The following is a 20,990-nucleotide window of genomic DNA, read 5'->3' as shown; positions in this document are numbered from 1 at the left end:
CCTGTCAGTCCCCAAACTAATCCCACTGTCTCCTGTCAGTCCCGAAACTTATCCCACTGCCCCCTGTCAGTCCCCAAACTAATCCCACTGCCTCCTGTCAATCCCAAAACTAATCCCACTGGCTCCTGTCAGTCCCCAAATTAATCCCACTGTCCCATGTCAGTCCGCAATCTAATCCAACTGCCCTGTGCCAGAACCCAATCTAATTTACTGCCTCCTGTCAGTTCCAAACTAATCCCACTACCTCCTGTCAATCCCCAAACTAATCCCCACTGACCCATGTCAGTCCACAAACTAATCCTACTATCCTGTGCCAGACCCCAAACAAATCCCACCGTCTCCTGTCCTTCCCCAAACTAATCGCACTGCCTCCTGTCAGTCCCCAAACTAATCGCACTGTCTCGTGTCAGTTCCCAAACTAATCCCACTGCCTCCTGTCAATCCTCAATCTAATTCCACTGACTCCAGTCAGTCCCCAAACTAATCCCACTTTACCCTGTCAGTCCCCAACCTGATCCAACTGTCTCCTGTCAGTCCCCAACTAATCCCACTGCCTCCTGTCACTCCCCAAACTAATCCCTCTACCTCCTGTCACTCCCCAAACTAATCCCACTGCATCCTGTTACTCCCCAAACTAATCCCACTGCCTCCTGTCAGTCCCGAAACTAATCCCACTGCCTCCTGTCAATCCCAAAACTAATCCCACTGCCTCCTGTCAGACCCTAAACCAATCCCATTGCATCCTGTCAGTCCCCAAACTAATCCCACTGCTCCAAATCAGTCCTCAATCTGATCCCACTGCCTCCTGTCAGTCACCAATCTAATCCCACTACCTCCTGCCAGTCCCCAAACTAATCCCACTGCCTCCTGTCAGTCCCCAAACTAATCCCACTGCATCCTGTCAGTCCCCAAACTAATCCCAATGCCCGTGTCAGTTCCCAAACTAATCACACTGCCTCTTATCAGTCCTCAATCTAATTCCACTGCCTCCAGTCAGTCCCCAAACTAATCCATTGGCTCCTGTCAGTCCCCAAACTAATCCCACTGCCTCCTGGCAGTCCCCAAACTAATCCCACTGCCTCCTGTCAGTCCTCAATCTACGACCACTGCCCTATATCAGCCCCAAACTAACCCCACTGCCTCCTGGCAGTCCCAAAACTAATCCCACTTCCTCCTGTCATTCCTCAATCTACTGCCTCTGCCCTATATCAGCCCCAAACTAATCCCACTGCCTCCTGTCAGTCCCAAAACTAATCCCACTGCCTCCTGTCAGTCCCAAAACTAATCCCACTGCCTCCTGTCAGACCCCAAACTAATCCCACTGCCCCATGTCAGTCCTCTGTCTAACCGACTGCCCCGTGTCAGTCCCCAAACTAATCCCACTGCCTCCTGTCAGTCCCCGAACTGATTCAACTGCCCAGTGTCAGTCCCCAAACTCATCCCACTGTCTCCTGTCAGTCCCCAAACCAATCCCACTGCCTCCTGTCAGTCCCCAAACTAATCCCACTGCCTCCTGTCAGACCCTAAACCAATCCCATTGCATCCTGTCAGTCCCCAAACTAATCCCACTGCTCCAAATCAGTCCTCAATCTGATCCCACTGCCTCCTGTCAGTCACCAATCTAATCCCACTACCTCCTGCCAGTCCCCAAACTAATCCCACTGCCTCCTGTCAGTCCCCAAACTAATCCCACTGCATCCTGTCAGTCCCCAAACTAATCCCAATGCCCGTGTCAGTTCCCAAACTAATCACACTGCCTCTTATCAGTCCTCAATCTAATTCCACTGCCTCCAGTCAGTCCCCAAACTAATCCATTGGCTCCTGTCAGTCCCCAAACTAATCCCACTGCCTCCTGGCAGTCCCCAAACTAATCCCACTGCCTCCTGTCAGTCCTCAATCTACGACCACTGCCCTATATCAGCCCCAAACTAACCCCACTGCCTCCTGGCAGTCCCAAAACTAATCCCACTTCCTCCTGTCATTCCTCAATCTACTGCCTCTGCCCTATATCAGCCCCAAACTAATCCCACTGCCTCCTGTCAGTCCCAAAACTAATCCCACTGCCTCCTGTCAGTCCCAAAACTAATCCCACTGCCTCCTGTCAGACCCCAAACTAATCCCACTGCCCCATGTCAGTCCTCTGTCTAACCGACTGCCCCGTGTCAGTCCCCAAACTAATCCCACTGCCTCCTGTCAGTCCCCGAACTGATTCAACTGCCCAGTGTCAGTCCCCAAACTCATCCCACTGTCTCCTGTCAGTCCCCAAACCAATCCCACTGCCTCCTGTCAGTCCCCAAACTAATCCCACTGCCTCCTGTCAGTCCACAAACGAATTCCACTGCCCCGTGTCAGTCCCCAAACTAATCCCACTGCCTCCTGTCAGTTTCCGAACTGATTCAACTGGCCCGTGTCAGTCCCCAAACTAATCTCACTACCCCATGTCAGTCCCCAAAGTGATCGCACTACCATCTGTCAGTCCCCAAAATAATCCTACTGCCTTCTGTCAGTCCCCAAACTAATCCCACAGCCTCCTGTCAGTCCCCAAACTAATCCAACTGCCCTGTGCCAGACACCAAACTAATCCAACTGCCTCCTGTCAGACCCCAAACTAATCCCACTGCCTCCTGTCAGTCCCCAAATTAATCCCACTGTCCCATGTCATTCCGCGATCTAATCCAAATGCCCTGTGCCAGAAACCAAACTAATCCAACTACCTCCTGTCAAACCCCAAGTTAATCCCATTGCATCCTGTCAGTCCCCAAACTAATCCCACTGCCCCAAATCAGTCCTCAATCTAATCCCACTGCCTCCTGTCAGTCACCAATCTAATCCCACTGCCTCCTGCCAGTCCCCAAACTAATCCCACTGCCTCCTGTCAGTCCCCAAACTAATCCCACTGCATCCTGTCAGTCCCCAAACTAATCCCAATGCCTGTGTCAGTCCCCAAACTAATCCTACTGACTCCTGTCAGACCCCAAACTAATCCCACTGCCTCCTGTCAGTCACCAAACTAATCCCACTGCCTCCTGTCAGTCCCAAACTAATCCCACTGTCTCCTGTCAGTCCCCAAACTAATCCATCTGCCTCCTGTCAGTCCCGAAACTAATCCCACTGCCTCCTGTCAATCCCAAAACCAATCCCACTGCCTCCTTTCAGTCCCCAAATTAATCCCACTATCCCATGTCATTCCGCAATCTAATACAACTGCTCTGTGCCAGACAAAAAACTAATCCAACTGCCTCCTGTCAGACCCCAAGCAAATCCCATTGCATCCTGTCAGTCCCCAAACTAAACCCACTGCCCCAAATCAGTCCTCAATCTAATCCCACTGCCTCCTGTCAGTCACGAATCTAATCCCACTGCCTCCTGCCAGTCCCCAAACTAATCCCACTGCCTCCTGTCTGTCCCCAAACTAATCCCACTGCATCCTGTCAGTCCCCAAACTAATCCCAATGCCTGTGTCAGTCCCCAAACTAATCCCACTGCCTCCTGTCAGTTCCCAAACTAATCCCACTGCCTCCTGTCAGTCCCCAAACTATTCCCACTACCTCCTGTCAGTCCCCAACTAATCCCACTGCCCTCTGCAGTCCGCAAACTAATCCCACTGCCTCCTGTCAGTCCGCAAACTAATCCTACTGACTCCTGTCAGTCCCCAAACTAATCCCACTGCCTCCTGTCAGTCACCAAACTAATCCCACTGCCTCCTGTCAGTCCCAAACTAATCCCACTGCCTCCTGTCAGACCCAAACTAATCCCACTGTCTCCTGTCAGTCCCCAAATTAATCCAACTATCCCATGTCATTCCGCAATCTAATCCAACTGCTCTGTGCCAGACACCAAACTAATCCAACTGCCTCCTGTCAGTCCCCAAGCTAATCCTATTGCATCCTGTCAGTCCCCAAACTAATCCCACTGCCGCAAATCAGTCCTCAATCTAATCCCACTGCCTCCTGTCAGTCACCAAACTAATCCCACTGCCTCCTGTCACTCCCCAAACTAATCCCTCTGCCTCCTGTCACTCCCCAAACTAATCCCACTGCCCCAAATCAGTCCCCAGTCTAATCCCACTGCCCTGTGCCAGACCCCAAACTAAACCCATTGCCTCCTGTCAGTCCCCAAACTAAACCCACTGCCTCCTGTCAGTCCCCAAACTAATCCCACTGCCCTCTGCAGTCCCCAAACTAACCCCACTGCCTCCTGTCAGTCCCCAAACTAATCCTACTGACTCCTGTCAGTCCCCAAACTAATCCCACTGCCTCCTGTCACTTACCAAACTAATCCCACTGCCCCAAATCAGTCCCCAGTCTAATCCCACTGCCCTGTGCCAGACCCCAAATTAATCCCACTGCCTCCTGTCAGTTCCAAACTAATCCCACTGCCTTCTGTCAGTCCCCAAACTAATCCCACTGCCTCCTGTCAGTCCCGAACGAATTCCACTGCCCCGTGTCAGTTCCCAAACTAATCCCACTGCCTCCTTTCAGTCCTCAATCTAATTCCACTGCCTCCAGTCAGTCCCCAAACTAATCCCACTGCCTCCTGTCAGTCCCCAAACTAAACCCACTCCCTCCTGTCAGTCCCCAAACTAATCCCACTGCCTCCTGTCAGTCCCCAAACTAATCCCACTGCCTCCTGTAAATCCTCCATCTAACTCCACTGACTCCAGTCAGTCCCCAAACTAATCCCACTTTACCCTGTCAGTCTCCCACCTGATCCAACTGTCTCCTGTCAGTCTGCAAACTGATCCCACAGCCTCCTGTCAGTTATCAATCTAATTCCACTGCCTCCTGTCGGTCCCCAAACTAATCCCACTGCCTCCTGTCATTCCCGTAACTAATCCCACTGTCTCCTGTCAGTCCCCAAACTAATCCCTCTGCCTCCTGTCAATCCCCAAACTAATCCCTCTGCCTCCTGTCAGTCCCGAAACTAATCCCACTGCCTCCAGTCAGTCCCCAAACTAATCCTACTGTCCCATGTCATTCCGCAATCTAATCCAACTGCCCTGTGCCAGACACCAAACTAATCCAACTACCTCCTGTCAGACCCCAAGATAATCCCATTGCATCCTGTCAGTCCCCAGACTAAACACACTGCACCAAATCAGTCCCCAATCTAATCCCACTGCCCTGTGCCTTACCCCAAACCAATCCCACTGCCTCTTGTCAGTTCTAAACAAATCCCACTGCCTTCTGTCAGTCCCCAAACTAATCCCACTGCCTCCTGTCAATCCCGAACGAATTCCACTGCCCCGTGTCAGTTCCCAAACTAATCCCACTGCCTCCTTTCAGTCCTCAATCTAATTCCACTGCCTCCACTCAGTCCCCAAACTAATCCCACTGCCTACTGTCAGTCCCCAAACTAATCCATTGGCTCCTGTCAGTCCCCAAATTAATCCCACTGCCTCCTGGCAGTCCCCAAACTAATCCCACTGCCTCCTGTCAGTCCTCAATCTACTACCACTGCCCTATATCAGCCCCAAACTAACCCCACTGCCTCCTGGCAGTCCCAAAACTAATCCCACTTCCTCCTGTCATTCCTCAATCTACTGCCTCTGCCCTATATCAGCCCCAAACTAATCCCACTGCCTCCTGTCAGTCCCAAAACTAATCCCACTGCCTCCTGTCAGTCCCAAAACTAATCCCACTGCCTCCTGTCAGTCCCCAAACTAATCCCACTGCCCCATGTCAGTCCTCTATCTAACCCACTGCCCCGTGTCAGTCCCCAAACTAATCCCACTGCCTCCTGTCAGTCCCCGAACTGATTCAACTGCCCAGTGTCAGTCCCCAAACTCATCCCACTGTCTCCTGTCAGTCCCCAAACCAATCCCACTGCCTCCTGTCAGTCCCCAAACTAATCCCACTGCCTCCTGTCAGTCCACAAACGAATTCCACTGCCCCGTGTCAGTCCCCAAACTAATCCCACTGCCTCCTGTCAGTTTCCGAACTGATTCAACTGGCCCGTGTCAGTCCCCAAACTAATCCCACTACCCCATGTCAGTCCCCAAAGTGATCGCACTACCATCTGTCAGTCCCCAAAATAATCCTACTGCCTTCTGTCAGTCCCCAAACTAATCCCACAGCCTCCTGTCAGTCCCCAAACTAATCCAACTGCCCTGTGCCAGACACCAAACTAATCCAACTGCCTCCTGTCAGTCCCCAAACTAATCCCACTGCCTCCTGTCAGTCCCCAAATTAATCCCACTGTCCCATGTCATTCCGCGATCTAATCCAAATGCCCTGTGCCAGAAACCAAACTAATCCAACTACCTCCTGTCAAACCCCAAGTTAATCCCATTGCATCCTGTCAGTCCCCAAACTAATCCCACTGCCCCAAATCAGTCCTCAATCTAATCCCACTGCCTCCTGTCAGTCACCAATCTAATCCCACTGCCTCCTGCCAGTCCCCAAACTAATCCCACTGCCTCCTGTCAGTCCCCAAACTAATCCCACTGCATCCTGTCAGTCCCCAAACTAATCCCAATGCCTGTGTCAGTCCCCAAACTAATCCTACTGACTCCTGTCAGACCCCAAACTAATCCCACTGCCTCCTGTCAGTCACCAAACTAATCCCACTGCCTCCTGTCAGTCCCAAACTAATCCCACTGTCTCCTGTCAGTCCCCAAACTAATCCATCTGCCTCCTGTCAGTCCCGAAACTAATCCCACTGCCTCCTGTCAATCCCAAAACCAATCCCACTGCCTCCTTTCAGTCCCCAAATTAATCCCACTATCCCATGTCATTCCGCAATCTAATACAACTGCTCTGTGCCAGACAAAAAACTAATCCAACTGCCTCCTGTCAGACCCCAAGCAAATCCCATTGCATCCTGTCAGTCCCCAAACTAATCCCACTGCCCCAAATCAGTCCTCAATCTAATCCCACTGCCTCCTGTCAGTCACGAATCTAATCCCACTGCCTCCTGCCAGTCCCCAAACTAATCCCACTGCCTCCTGTCTGTCCCCAAACTAATCCCACTGCATCCTGTCAGTCCCCAAACTAATCCCAATGCCTGTGTCAGTCCCCAAACTAATCCCACTGCCTCCTGTCAGTTCCCAAACTAATCCCACTGCCTCCTGTCAGTCCCCAAACTATTCCCACTACCTCCTGTCAGTCCCCAACTAATCCCACTGCCCTCTGCAGTCCGCAAACTAATCCCACTGCCTCCTGTCAGTCCGCAAACTAATCCTACTGACTCCTGTCAGTCCCCAAACTAATCCCACTGCCTCCTGTCAGTCCCCAAACTAATCCCACTGCCTCCTGTCAGTCCCCAAACTAATCCCACTGCCTCCTGTCAGACCCAAACTAATCCCACTGTCTCCTGTCAGTCCCCAAATTAATCCAACTATCCCATGTCATTCCGCAATCTAATCCAACTGCTCTGTGCCAGACACCAAACTAATCCAACTGCCTCCTGTCAGTCCCCAAACTAATCCCATTGCATCCTGTCAGTCCCCAAACTAATCCCACTGCCGCAAATCAGTCCTCAATCTAATCCCACTGCCTCCTGTCAGTCCCCAATCTAATCCCACTGCCTCCTGTCAGTCCCCAAACTAATCCCTCTGCCTCCTGTCACTCCCCAAACTAATCCCACTGCCCCAAATCAGTCCCCAGTCTAATCCCACTGCCCTGTGCCAGACCCCAAACTAAACCCATTGCCTCCTGTCAGTCCCCAAACTAAACCCACTGCCTCCTGTCAGTCCCCAAACTAATCCCACTGCCCTCTGCAGTCCCCAAACTAACCCCACTGCCTCCTGTCAGTCCCCAAACTAATCCTACTGACTCCTGTCAGTCCCCAAACTAATCCCACTGCCTCCTGTCACTTACCAAACTAATCCCACTGCCCCAAATCAGTCCCCAGTCTAATCCCACTGCCCTGTGCCAGACCCCAAATTAATCCCACTGCCTCCTGTCAGTTCCAAACTAATCCCACTGCCTTCTGTCAGTCCCCAAACTAATCCCACTGCCTCCTGTCAGTCCCGAACGAATTCCACTGCCCCGTGTCAGTTCCCAAACTAATCCCACTGCCTCCTTTCAGTCCTCAATCTAATTCCACTGCCTCCAGTCAGTCCCCAAACTAATCCCACTGCCTCCTGTCAGTCCCCAAACTAAACCCACTCCCTCCTGTCAGTCCCCAAACTAATCCCTCTGCCTCCTGTCAGTCCCGAAACTAATCCCACTGCCTCCTGTAAATCCTCCATCTAACTCCACTGACTCCAGTCAGTCCCCAAACTAATCCCACTTTACCCTGTCAGTCTCCCACCTGATCCAACTGTCTCCTGTCAGTCTGCAAACTGATCCCACAGCCTCCTGTCAGTTATCAATCTAATTCCACTGCCTCCTGTCGGTCCCCAAACTAATCCCACTGCCTCCTGTCATTCCCGTAACTAATCCCACTGCCTCCTGTCAGTCCCCAAACTAATCCCACTGCCTCCTGTCAGTCCCCAAACTAATCCCTCTGCCTCCTGTCAGTCCCGAAACTAATCCCACTGCCTCCAGTCAGTCCCCAAACTAATCCCACTGTCCCATGTCATTCCACAATCTAATCCAACTGCCCTGTGCCAGACACCAAACTAATCCAACTGCCTCCTGTCAGACCCCAAACTAATCCCACTACCTCCTGTCAGTCCCCAAACTAATCCCACTGCCCCAGATCAGGCCCCAAGCTAGTCCCACTGCCCTGTGCCAGACCCCAAACTAATCCCACTGCCTCTTGTCAGTTCCAAACTAATCCCACTGCCTTCTGTCAGTCCCCAAACTAATCCCACTGCCTCCTGTCAATCCCGAACGAATTCCACTGCCCCGTGTCAGTTCCCAAACTAATCCCACTGCCTCCTTTCAGTCCTCAATCTAATTCCACTGCCTCCAGTCAGTCCCCAAACTAATCCCACTGCCTCCTGTCAGTCCCCAAACTAATCCATTGGCTCCTGTCAGTCCCCAAACTAATCCCACTGCCTCCTGGCAGTCCCCAAACTAATCCCACTGCCTCCTGTCAGTCCTCAATCTACTACCACTGCCCTATATCAGCCCCAAACTAATCCAACTGCCTCCTGTCAGACCCCAAACTAATCCCACTGCCTCCTGTCAGTCCCCAAACTAATCCCACTGCCCCATTTCATTCGTCTATCTAACCCACTGCCCGGTGTCAGTCCCCAAACTAATCCCACTGCCTCCTGCCAGTCCCGGAACTGATTCAACTGCACAGTGTCAGTCCCCAAACTCATCCCACTGTCTCCTGTCAGACCACAAACCAATCCCACTGCCTCCTGTCAGTCCCCAAACTAATCCCACTGCCTCCTGTCAGTCCCCAAACTAATCCCACTGCCTCCTGTCAGTCCCCAAACTAATCCCACTACCTCCTGTCAGTCCTCAATCTAATTCCACTGCCTCCTGTCAGTCGCCTAAATAATTCCACTGTCTCCTATCAGTCCCCAAACTAATCCCTCTGCCTCCTGTCAGTCCCCAAACTAATCCCACTGCCTCCTGTCAGTCCCCAAACTAATCCCACTGCCTCCTGTCAGTCCCCAAACTAATTCCACTGCCTCCTGTCAGTCCCCAAACTAATCCCACTGCCTCCTGTCAGTCCCCAAACTAATCCCACTGCCTCCTGTCAGTCCCCAAACTAACCCCACTGCCTCCTGTCAGTCCCCAAACTAATCCTACTGACTCCTGTCAGTCCCCAAACTAATCCCTCTGCCTCCTGCCAGTCCCCAAACTAATCCTACTGACTCCTGTCAGTCCCCAAACTAATCCCACTGCCTCCTGTCACTTACCAAACTAATCCCACTGTCCCATGTCATTCCACAATCTAATCCAACTGCCCTGTGCCAGACACCAAACTAATCCATCTGCCTCCTGTCAGACCCCAAGCTAATCCCATTGCATCCTGTCAGTCCCCAGACTAATCCCACTGCCCCAAATCAGTCCCCAATCTAATCCCACTGCCCTGTGCCAGACCCCAAACTAATCCCACTGCCTCCTGTCAGTTCCAAACTAATCCCACTGCCTTCTGTCAGTCCCCAAACTAATCCCACTGCCTCCTGTCAGTCCCGAACGAATTCCACTGCCCCGTGTCAGTTCCCAAACTAATCCCACTGCCTCCTTTCAGTCCTCAATCTAATTCCACTGCCTCCAGTCAGTCCCCAAACTAATCCCACTGCCTCCTGTCAGTCCCCAAACTAATCCATTGGCTCCTGTCAGTCCCCAAACTAATCCCACTGCCTCCTGGCAGTCCCCAAACTAATCCCACTGCCTCCTGTCAGTCCTCAACCTACTACCACTGCCCTATATCAGCCCCAAACTAATCCCACTGCCTCCTGGCAGTCCCAAAACTAATCCCACTGCCTCCTGTCAGTCCCCAAACTAATCCCACTGCCCCATTTCATTCGTCTATCTAACCCACTGCCCGGTGTCAGTCCCCAAACTAATCCCACTGCCTCCTGCCAGTCCCGGAACTGATTCAACTGCACAGTGTCAGTCCCCAAACTCATCCCACTGTCTCCTGTCAGACCACAAACCAATCCAACTGCCTACTGTCAGTCCCCAAACCAATCCCACTGCCTCCTGTCAGTCCCCAAACTAATCCCACTGCCTCCTGTCAGTCCACAAACTAATTCCACTGCCCCGTGTCAGTCCCCAAACTAATCCCACTGCCTCCTGTCAGTCCCCGACCTGATTTAACTGGCCCGTGTCAGTCCCCAAACTAATCCCACTACCCCATGTCAGTCCCCAAAGTGATCGCACCACCATCTGTCAGTCCCCAAAATAATCCTACTGCCTTCTGTCAGTCCCAAAACTAATCCCACTGCCTCCTGTCAGTCCCCAAGCTTATCCCACTGCCTCCTGTCAGTCCCCAAACTAATCCCACTGCCTCCTGTCAGTCCCCAAACTAATCCCACTGCCTCCTGTCAGTCCCCAAACTAATCCCACTGTCCCATGTCATTCCACAATCTAATCCAACTGCCCTGTGCCAGACACCAAACTAATCCAACTGCCTCCTGTCAGTCCCCAAACTAATCCCACAGCCTCCTGTCAGTCCCCAAACTAATCCCACAGGCCCAAATCAGTCCTCAATCTAATCCCACTGCCTCCTGTCAGTCCCCAAACTAATCCCACTGCCTCCTGTCAGTCCCCAAACTAATCCCACTGCCTCCTGTCAGTCCCCAAACTAATCCCACTGCCTCCTGTCAGTCCCCAAACTAATCCCACTGCATCCTGTCAGTCCCCAAACTAATCCCACTGCCTCCTGTCAGTCCCCAAACTAATCCCACTGCCTCCTGTCAGTCCCCAAACTAATCCCACTGCCTCCTGCCAGTCCCCAAACTAATCCCACTGCCTCCTGTCAGTCCCCAAACTAATCCCACTGCCTCCTGTCAGTCCCCAAACTAATCCCACTGCCCTCTGTCAGTCCCCAAACTAATCCCACTGCCTCCTGTCAGTCCCCAAACTAATCCCACTGCCTCCTGTCAGTCCCCAAACTAATCCCACTGCCCCCTGTCAGTCCCCAAACTAATCCCACTGCCTCCTGTCAATCCCAAAACTAATCCCACTGGCTCCTGTCAGTCCCCAAATTAATCCCACTGTCCCATGTCAGTCCGCAATCTAATCCAACTGCCCTGTGCCAGAACCCAATCTAATTTACTGCCTCCTGTCAGTTCCAAACTAATCCCACTACCTCCTGTCAATCCCCAAACTAATCCCCACTGACCCATGTCAGTCCACAAACTAATCCTACTATCCTGTGCCAGACCCCAAACAAATCCCACTGTCTCCTATCAGTCCCCAAACTAATCGCAATGCCTCCTGTCAGTCCCCAAACTAATCGCACTGCCCCGCGTCAGTGCCCAAACTAATCCCACTGCCACCTGTCAATCCTCAATCTAATTCCAATGACTCCAGTCAGTCCCCAAACTAATCCCACTTGACCCTGTCAGTCCCCAACCTGATCCAACTGTCTCCTGTCAGTCCCCAAACTAATCCCACTGCCTCCTGTCAGTCCCCAAACTAATCCCTCTGCCTCCTGTCAGTCCCCAAACTAATCCCACTGCCTCCTGTCAGTCCCCAAACTAATCCCACTGCCTCCTGTCAGTCCCGAAACTAATCCCACTGCCTCCTGTCAATCCCAAAACTAATCCCACTGCCTCCTGTCAGACCCTAAACCAATCCCATTGCATCCTGTCAGTCCCCAAACTAATCCCACTGCTCCAAATCAGTCCTCAATCTGATCCCACTGCCTCCTGTCAGTCACCAATCTAATCCCACTGCCTCCTGCCAGTCCCCAAACTAATCCCACTGCCTCCTGTCAGTCCCCAAACTAATCCCACTGGCTCCTGTCAGTCCTCAAACTAATCCCACTCCCTCGTGTCAGTCCCCAAACTAATTCCACTGCCTCATATCAGTCCTGAATCTAATTCCACTGCCTCCAGTCAGTCCCCAAACTAATCCCACTGCCTCCTGTCAGTCCCCAAACTAATCCCACTGCCTCCTGGCAGTCCCCAAACTAATCCCACTGCCTCCTGTCAGTCCTCAATCTACGACCACTGCCCTATATCAGCCCCAAACTAACCCCACTGCCTCCTGGCAGTCCCAAAACTAATCCCACTTCCTCCTGTCATTCCTCAATCTACTGCCTCTGCCCTATATCAGTCCCCAAACTAATCCCACTGCCTCCTGTCAGTCCCAAAACTAATCCCACTGCCTCCTGTCAGTCCCCAAACTAATCCCACTGCCTCCTGTCAGTCCCCAAACTAATCCCACTGCCCCATTTCATTCGTCTATCTAACCCACTGCCCGGTGTCAGTCCCCAAACTAATCCCACTGCCTCCTGTCAGTCCCCGAACTGATTCAACTGCCCAGTGTCAGTCCCCAAACTCATCCCACTGTCTCCTGTCAGTCCCCAAACTAATCCCACTGCCTCCTGTCAGTCCCCAAACTAATCCCACTGCCTCCTGTCAGACCCTAAACCAATCCCATTGCATCCTGTCAGTCCCCAAACTAATCCCACTGCTCCAAATCAGTCCTCAATCTGATCCCACTGCCTCCTGTCAGTCACCAATCTAATCCCACTACCTCCTGCCAGTCCCCAAACTAATCCCACTGCCTCCTGTCAGTCCCCAAACTAATCCCACTGGCTCCTGTCAGTCCTCAAACTAATCCCACTCCCTCGTGTCAGTCCCCAAACTAATTCCACTGCCTCATATCAGTCCTGAATCTAATTCCACTGCCTCCAGTCAGTCCCCAAACTAATCCTACTGCCTCCTGTCAGTCCCCAAACTAATCCCACTGCCTCCTGTCAGTCCCCAAACTAATCCCACTGCCTCCTGTCAGTCCTCAACCTACTACCACTGCCCTATATCAGCCCCAAACTAATCCCACTGCCTCCTGGCAGTCCCAAAACTAATCCCACTGCCTCCTGTCATTCCTCAATCTACTGCCTCTGCCCTATATCAGCCCCAAACTAATCCCACTGCCTCCTGTCAGTCCCAAAACTAATCCCACTGCCTCCTGTCAGTCCCAAAACTAATCCCACTGCCTCCTGTCAGACCCCAAACTAATCCCACTGCCCCATGTCAGTCCTCTGTCTAACCGACTGCCCCGTGTCAGTCCCCAAACTAATCCCACTGCCTCCTGTCAGTCCCCGAACTGATTCAACTGCCCAGTGTCAGTCCCCAAACTCATCCCACTGTCTGCTGTCAGTCCCCAAACCAATCCCACTGCCTCCTGTCAGTCCCCAAACTAATCCCACTGCCTCCTGTCAGTCCACAAACTAATTCCACTGCCCCGTGTCAGTCCCCAAACTAATCCCACTGCCTCCTGTCAGTTTCCGAACTGATTCAACTGGCCCGTGTCAGTCCCCAAACTAATCCCACTACCCCATGTCAGTCCCCAAAGTGATCGCACTACCATCTGTCAGTCCCCAAAATAATCCCACTGCCTCCTGTCAGTCCCCAAACTAATCCCACTGCCTCCTGTCAGTCCCCAAACTAATCCAACTGCCCTGTGCCAGACACCAAACTAATCCAACTGCCTCCTGTCAGACCCCAAACTAATCCCACTGCCTCCTGTCAGTCCCCAAACTAATCCCACTGTCCCATGTCATTCCGCGATCTAATCCAAATGCCCTGTGCCAGAAACCAAACTAATCCAACTACCTCCTGTCAAACCCCAAGTTAATCCCATTGCATCCTGTCAGTCCCCAAACTAATCCCACTGCCCCAAATCAGTCCTCAATCTAATCCCACTGCCTCCTGTCAGTCACCAATCTAATCCCACTGCCTCCTGCCAGTCCCCAAACTAATCCCACTGCCTCCTGTCAGTCCCCAAACTAATCCCACTGCATCCTGTCAGTCCCCAAACTAATCCCAATGCCTGTGTCAGTCCCCAAACTAATCCTACTGACTCCTGTCAGACCCCAAACTAATCCCACTGCCTCCTGTCAGTCCCCAAACTAATCCCACTGCCTCCTGTCAGTCCCCAAACTAATCCCACTGTCTCCTATCAGTCCCCAAACTAATCCATCTGCCTCCTGTCAGTCCCGAAACTAATCCCACTGCCTCCTGTCAATCCCAAATCTAATCCCACTGCCTCCTTTCAGTCCCCAAATTAATCCCACTATCCCATGTCATTCCGCAATCTAATACAACTGCTCTGTGCCAGACAAAAAACTAATCCAACTGCCTCCTGTCAGACCCCAAGCAAATCCCATTGCATCCTGTCAGTCCCCAAACTAATCCCACTGCCCCAAATCAGTCCTCAATCTAATCCCACTGCCTCCTGTCAGTCCCCAATCTAATCCCACTGCCTCCTGTCAGTCCCCAAACTAATCCCACTGCCTCCTGTCAGTCCCCAAACTAATCCCACTGCCTCCTGTCAGTCCCCAAACTAATCCCACTGCCTGTGTCAGTCCCCAAACTAATCCCACTGCCTCCTGTCAGTTCCCAAACTAATCCCACTGCCTCCTGTCAGTCCCCAAACTATTCCCACTACCTCCTGTCAGTCTCCAACTAATCCCACTGCCCTCTGCAGTCCGCAAACTAATCCCACTGCCTCCTGTCAGTCCGCAAACTAATCCTACTGACTCCTGTCAGTCCCCAAACTAATCCCACTGCCTCCTGTCAGTCACCAAACTAATCCCACTGCCTCCTGTCAGTCCCAAACTAATCCCACTGCCTCCTGTCAGACCCAAACTAATCCCACTGTCTCCTGTCAGTCCCCAAACTAATCCCACTGCGTCCTGTCAGTCCCGAAACTAATCCCACTGCCTCCTGTCAATCCCAAAACCAATCCCACTGCCTCCTTTCAGTCCCCAAACTGATCCCACTGTCCCATGTCATTCCGCAATCTAATCCAACTGCTCTGTGCCAGACACCAAACTAATCCAACTGCCTCCTGTCAGACCCCAAGCAAATCCCATTGCATCCTGTCAGTCCCCAAACTAATCCCACTGCCCCAAATCAGTCCTCAATCTAATCCCACTGCCTCCTGTCAGTCATGAATCTAATCCCACTGCCTCCTGCCAGTCCCCAAACTAATCCCACTGCCTCCTGTCAGTCCCCAAACTAATCCCACTGCATCCTGTCAGTCCCCAAACTAATCCCAATGCCTGTGTCAGTCCCCAAACTAATCCCACTGCCTCCTGTCAGTCCCCAAACTAATCCTACTGACTCCTGTCAGTCCCCAAACTAATCCAAATGCCTCCTGTCAGACCCCAAGCAAATCCCATTGCATCCTGTCAGTCCTCAAACGAATCCCACTGCCCCAAATCAGTCCTCAATCTAATCCCACTGCCCTCTGCCAGACCCCAAACTAATCCCACTGCCTCCTGTCAGTTCCAAACTAATCCCACTGCCTCCTGTCAGTCCCAAACTAATTCCACTGACTCCAGTCAGTCCCCAAACTAATCCCTCTGCCTCCTGTCAGTCTCCAAACTAATCCCAAAGACTCCTGTCAGTCTCCAAACTAATCCCACTGCCCCAATTCAGTCCTCAATCTAATCCAACAGCCCTGTGCCAGCCCCTAAAATAATCCCACTGCCTCCTATCAATCCCCAAACTAATCCCACTGCCTCCTGTCAATCCCCTAATTAATCCCACTGTCTCCTATCAGTCCCCAAACTAATCCCTCTGCCCCCTGTCAGTCCCCAAACTAATCCCACTGCCTCCCGTCAGTCCCCAAGCTAATCCCACTGCCTCCTGTCAGTCCCCAAACTAATTCCACTGCCTCCTGTCAGTCCCCAAACTAATCCCACTGCCTCCTGTCAGTCCCCAAACTAATCCCACTGCCTCCTGTCAGTCCCCAAACTAATCCCACTGCCTCCTGTCAGTCCCCAAACTAATCCCACTGCCTCCTGTCAGTCCCCAAACTAATCCCACTGCCTCCTGTCAGTCACCAAACTAATCCCACTGCCCCAAATACTCCTCAACTTAATCACACTGCCCTGTGCCAGACCCCAAACTAATTCCACTGCCTCCTGTCAGTCCCAAACTAATCCCACTTCCTCCTGTCAATCCTCAATCTAATTCCACTGACTCCAATCAGTCCCCAAACTAATCCCACTTTACCCTGTCAGTCCCCAACCTGATCCAACTGTCTCCTGTCATTCCCGTAACTAATCCCACTGTCTCCTGTCAGACCCCAAACTAATCCCTCTGCCTCCTGTCAGTCTCCAAACTAATCCCACTGGCTCCTGTCAGTCCTCAAACTAATCCCACTACCTCGTGTCAGTCCCCAAACTAATTCAACTGCCCCGTGTCAGTCCCTAAACTAATCCCACTGCCTCCTGTCAGTCCCCAAACTAATCCCACTGCCTCCAGTCAGTCCCCAAACTAACCCCACTGACCCATGTCAGTCCACAAACTAATCCTACTGCCCTGTGTCAGTCCCCAAACTAATCCCACTGTCTCCTGTCAGTCCCCAAACTAATCCCACAGCCTCCTGTCAATCTCCAAACTAATTCCACAGCCCCGTGTCAGTTCCCAAACTCATTCAACTGCCCCAAATCAGTCCTCAATCTAATCCCACTACCCTGTGCCAGACCCCAAATTAATCCCACTGCCTCCTATCAGTTCCAAACTAATCCCACAGCCTTCTGTCAGACCCCAAACTAATCCCACTGCCTCCTGTCAGGCCCAAACTAATCCCACTGTCTCCTGTCAGTCCCCAACCTAATCACACCGCCTCCTGTCAGTCCCCAAACTAATCCCACTTTACCCTGTCAGTCCCCAACCTGATTCAACTGCCTCCGGTCAGTCCCGAAACTGATCCAACAGCCTCCTGTCAGTCCTCAATCTAATTCCACTGCCTCCTGTCAGTCCCCAAACTAATCCCACTGCCTCCTGTCATTCCCGTAACTAATCCCACTGTCTCCTGTCAGTCCCCAAACTAATCCCTCTGCCTCCTGTCAGTCCCCAAACTAATCCCACTGCCTCCTGTCAGTCCCCAAACTAATCCCACTGCCTCCTGTCAATCCCAAAACTAATCCCACTGCCTCCTGTCAGTCCCCAAATTAATCCCACTGTCCCATGTCATTCCGCGATCTAATCCAAATGCCCTGTGCCAGAAACCAAACTAATCCAACTACCTCCTGTCAAACCCCAAGTTAATCCCATTGCATCCTGTCAGTCCCCAAACTAATCCCACTGCCCGAAATCAGTCCCCAATCTAATCCCACTGCCTCCTGTCAGTCCCCAAACTAATCCCACTGCCTCCTGTCAGTCCCCAAACTAATCCCACTGCCTCCTGTCAGTCCCCAAACTAATCCCACTGCCTCCTGTCAGTCCCCAAACTAATCCCACTGCCTCCTGTCAGTCCCCAAACTATTCCCACTACCTCCTGTCAGTCCCCAAACTAATCCCACTGCCCTCTGCAGTCCGCAAACTAATCCCACTGCCTCCTGTCATTCCCCAACTAATCCTACTGACTCCTGTCAGTCCCCAAACTAATCCCACTGCCACCTGTCAGTCACCAAACTAATCCCACTGCGTCCTGTCAGTCCCAAACTAATCCCACTGCCTCCTGTCAGTCCCAAACTAATCCCACTGTCTCCTGTCAGTCCCCAAACTAATCCATCTGCCTCCTGTCAGTCACCAAACTAATCCTACTGCGTCCTGTCAGTCCCGAAACTAATCCCACTGCCTCCTGTCAATCCCAAAACCAATCCCACTGCCTCCTTTCAGTCCCCAAATTAATCCCACTATCCCATGTCATTCCGCAATCTAATCCAACTGCTCTGTGCCAGACACCAAACTAATCCAACTGCCTCCTGTCAGACCCCAAGCAAATCCCATTGCATCCTGTCAGTCCCCAAACTAATCCCACTGCCACAAATCAGTCCTCAATCTAATCCCACTGCCCTCTGCCAGACCCCAAACTAATCCCACTGCCTCCTGTCAGTTCCAAACTAATCCCACTGCCTCCTGTCAGTCCCCAAATTAATCCCATTGCCTCCTGTCAGTCCCAAACTAATTCCACTGACTCCAGTCAGTCCCCAAACTAATCCCTCTGCCTCCTGTCAGTCTCCAAACTAATCCCAAAGACTCCTGTCAGTCTCCAAACTAATCCCACTGCCCCAATTCAGTCCTCAATCTAATCCAACAGCCCTGTGCCAGCCCCCAAAATAATCCCACTGCCTCCTATCAGTCCCCAAACTAATCCCACTGTCTCCTGTCAGTCCCCAAATTAATCCCACTGGCTCTTGTGAGTCCTCAAACTAATCCCACTACCTTGTGTCAGTCCCCAAACTAATTCCACTGCCCCGTGTCAGTCCTAAATCTAATCTCACAGCCCCGTGTCAGTCCTCAATCTAATCCCACTGCGTCGTGTTAGTCCCAGAACTAATTCAACAGCCCCGTGTCAGTCCCCAAACTAATCCCACTGCCTCCTGTCAGTCCCCAAACTAATCCCACTGCCTCCAGTCAGTCCCCAAACTAATCCCACTGCCTCCTGTCAGTCCCCAAACTAAACCCACTGCCTCCTGTCAGTCCCCAAACTAAACCCACTGCCTCCTGTCAGTCCCCAAACTAATCCCACTGCCTCCTGTCAGTCCCCAAACTAATTCCACTGCCTCCTGTCAGTCCCCAAATAATCCCACTGCATCCTGTCATTCCCGTAACTGAACCCACTGTCTCCTGTCAGTCCCCTAACTAATCCCACTGCCCGAAATCAGTCCTCAATCTAATCCCACTGCCCTGTGCCAGACCCCAAACTAATCCCACTGCCTCCTGTCAGTTCCAAACTAATCCCACTGCCTTCTGTCAGTCCCCAAACTAATCCCACTGGCTCCTGTCAGTCCTCAAACTAATCCTACTGCCTCCTGTCAGTCCCCAAACTAATCCCACTGCCTCCTGTCAGTCCCCAAACTAAACCCACTGCCTCCTGTCAATCCCCAAACTAATCCCTCTGCCTCCTGTCAGTCTCCAAACTAATCCCACTGACTCCTGTCAGTCCCCAAACTAATCCCACTGCCCCAATTCAGTCCTCAATCTAATCCAACAGACCTGTGCCAGACCGCAAAATAATCCCACTGCCTCCTATCAGTCCCCAAACTAATCCCACTGTCTCCTGTCAGTCCCCTTACTAATCCCACTGGCTCCTGTCAGTCCCCAAACTAATCCCACTACCTTGTGTCAGTCCCCAAACTAATTCCACTGCCCCGTGTCAGTCCTGAATCTAATCTCACAGCCACGTGTCAATCCTCAATCTAATCCCACTGCGTCGTGTTAGTCCCAGAACTAATTCAACTGCCCCGTGTCAGTCCCCAAACTAATCCCACTGCCTCCTGTCAGTCCTCAATCTAATTCCACTGCCTCCAGTCAGTCCCCAAACTAATCCCACTGCCTCCTGTCAGTCCCGTAACTAATCCCACTGTCTCCTGTCAGTCCCCAAAGTAATCCCTCTGCCTCCTGTCAGTCCCCAAACTAATCCCACTGCCTCCTGTCAGTCCCCAAACTAATCCCACTGCCCCAAATCAGTCCCCAATCTAATCCCACTGCCCTGTGCCAGACCCCAAACTAATCCCACTGCCTCCTGTCAGTTCCAAACTAATCCCACTGCCTCCTGTCAGTCCCCAAACTAATCCCACTGCCTCCTGTCAGTCTCCAAACTAATCCCAAAGACTCCTGTCAGTCCCCAAACTAATCCCACTGCCCCAATTCAGTCCTCAATCTAATCCAACAGCCCTGTGCCAGCCCCCAAAATAATCCCACTGCCTCCTATCAGTCCCCAAACTAATCCCACTGTCTCCTGTCAGTCCCCAAATTAATCCCACTGGCTCTTGTGAGTCCTCAAACTAATCCCACAACCTTGTGTCAGTCCCCAAACTAATTCCACTGCCCCGTGTCAGTCCTGAATCTAATCTCACAGCCCCGTGTCAGTCCTCAATCTAATCCCACTGCGTCGTGTTAGTCCCAGAACTAATTCAACAGCCCCGTGTCAGTCCCCAAACTAATCCCACTGCCTCCTGTCAGTCCCCAAACTAATCCCACTGCCTCCAGTCAGTCCCCAAACTAATCCCACTGCCTCCTGTCAGTCCCCAAACTAAACCCACTGCCTCCTGTCAGTCCCCAAACTAAACCCACTGCCTCCTGTCAATCCCCAAACTAATCCCACTGCCTCCTGTCACACCTCAATCTAATTCCACTGCCTCCTGTCAGTCCCCAAATAATCCCACTGCATCCTGTCATTCCCGTAACTGAACCCACTGTCTCCTGTCAGTCCCCTAACTAATCCCACTGCCCGAAATCAGTCCTCAATCTAATCCCACTGCCCTGTGCCAGACCCCAAATTAATCCCACTGCCTCCTGTCAGTTCCAAACTAATCCCACTGCCTTCTGTCAGTCCCCAAACTAATCCCACTGGCTCCTGTCAGTCCTCAAACTAATCCCACTGCCTCCTGTCAGTCCCCAAACTAATCCCACTGCCTCCTGTCAGTCCCAAACTAATTCCACTGACTCCAGTCAGTCCCCAAACTAATCCCTCTGCCTCCTGTCAGTCTCCAAACTA

This window comes from Mobula hypostoma, chromosome 11, assembly GCF_963921235.1.
Source record: "Mobula hypostoma chromosome 11, sMobHyp1.1, whole genome shotgun sequence".
Taxonomy (NCBI): domain Eukaryota; kingdom Metazoa; phylum Chordata; class Chondrichthyes; order Myliobatiformes; family Myliobatidae; genus Mobula; species Mobula hypostoma.
Note: the sequence above shows the minus strand (reverse complement) of the source record.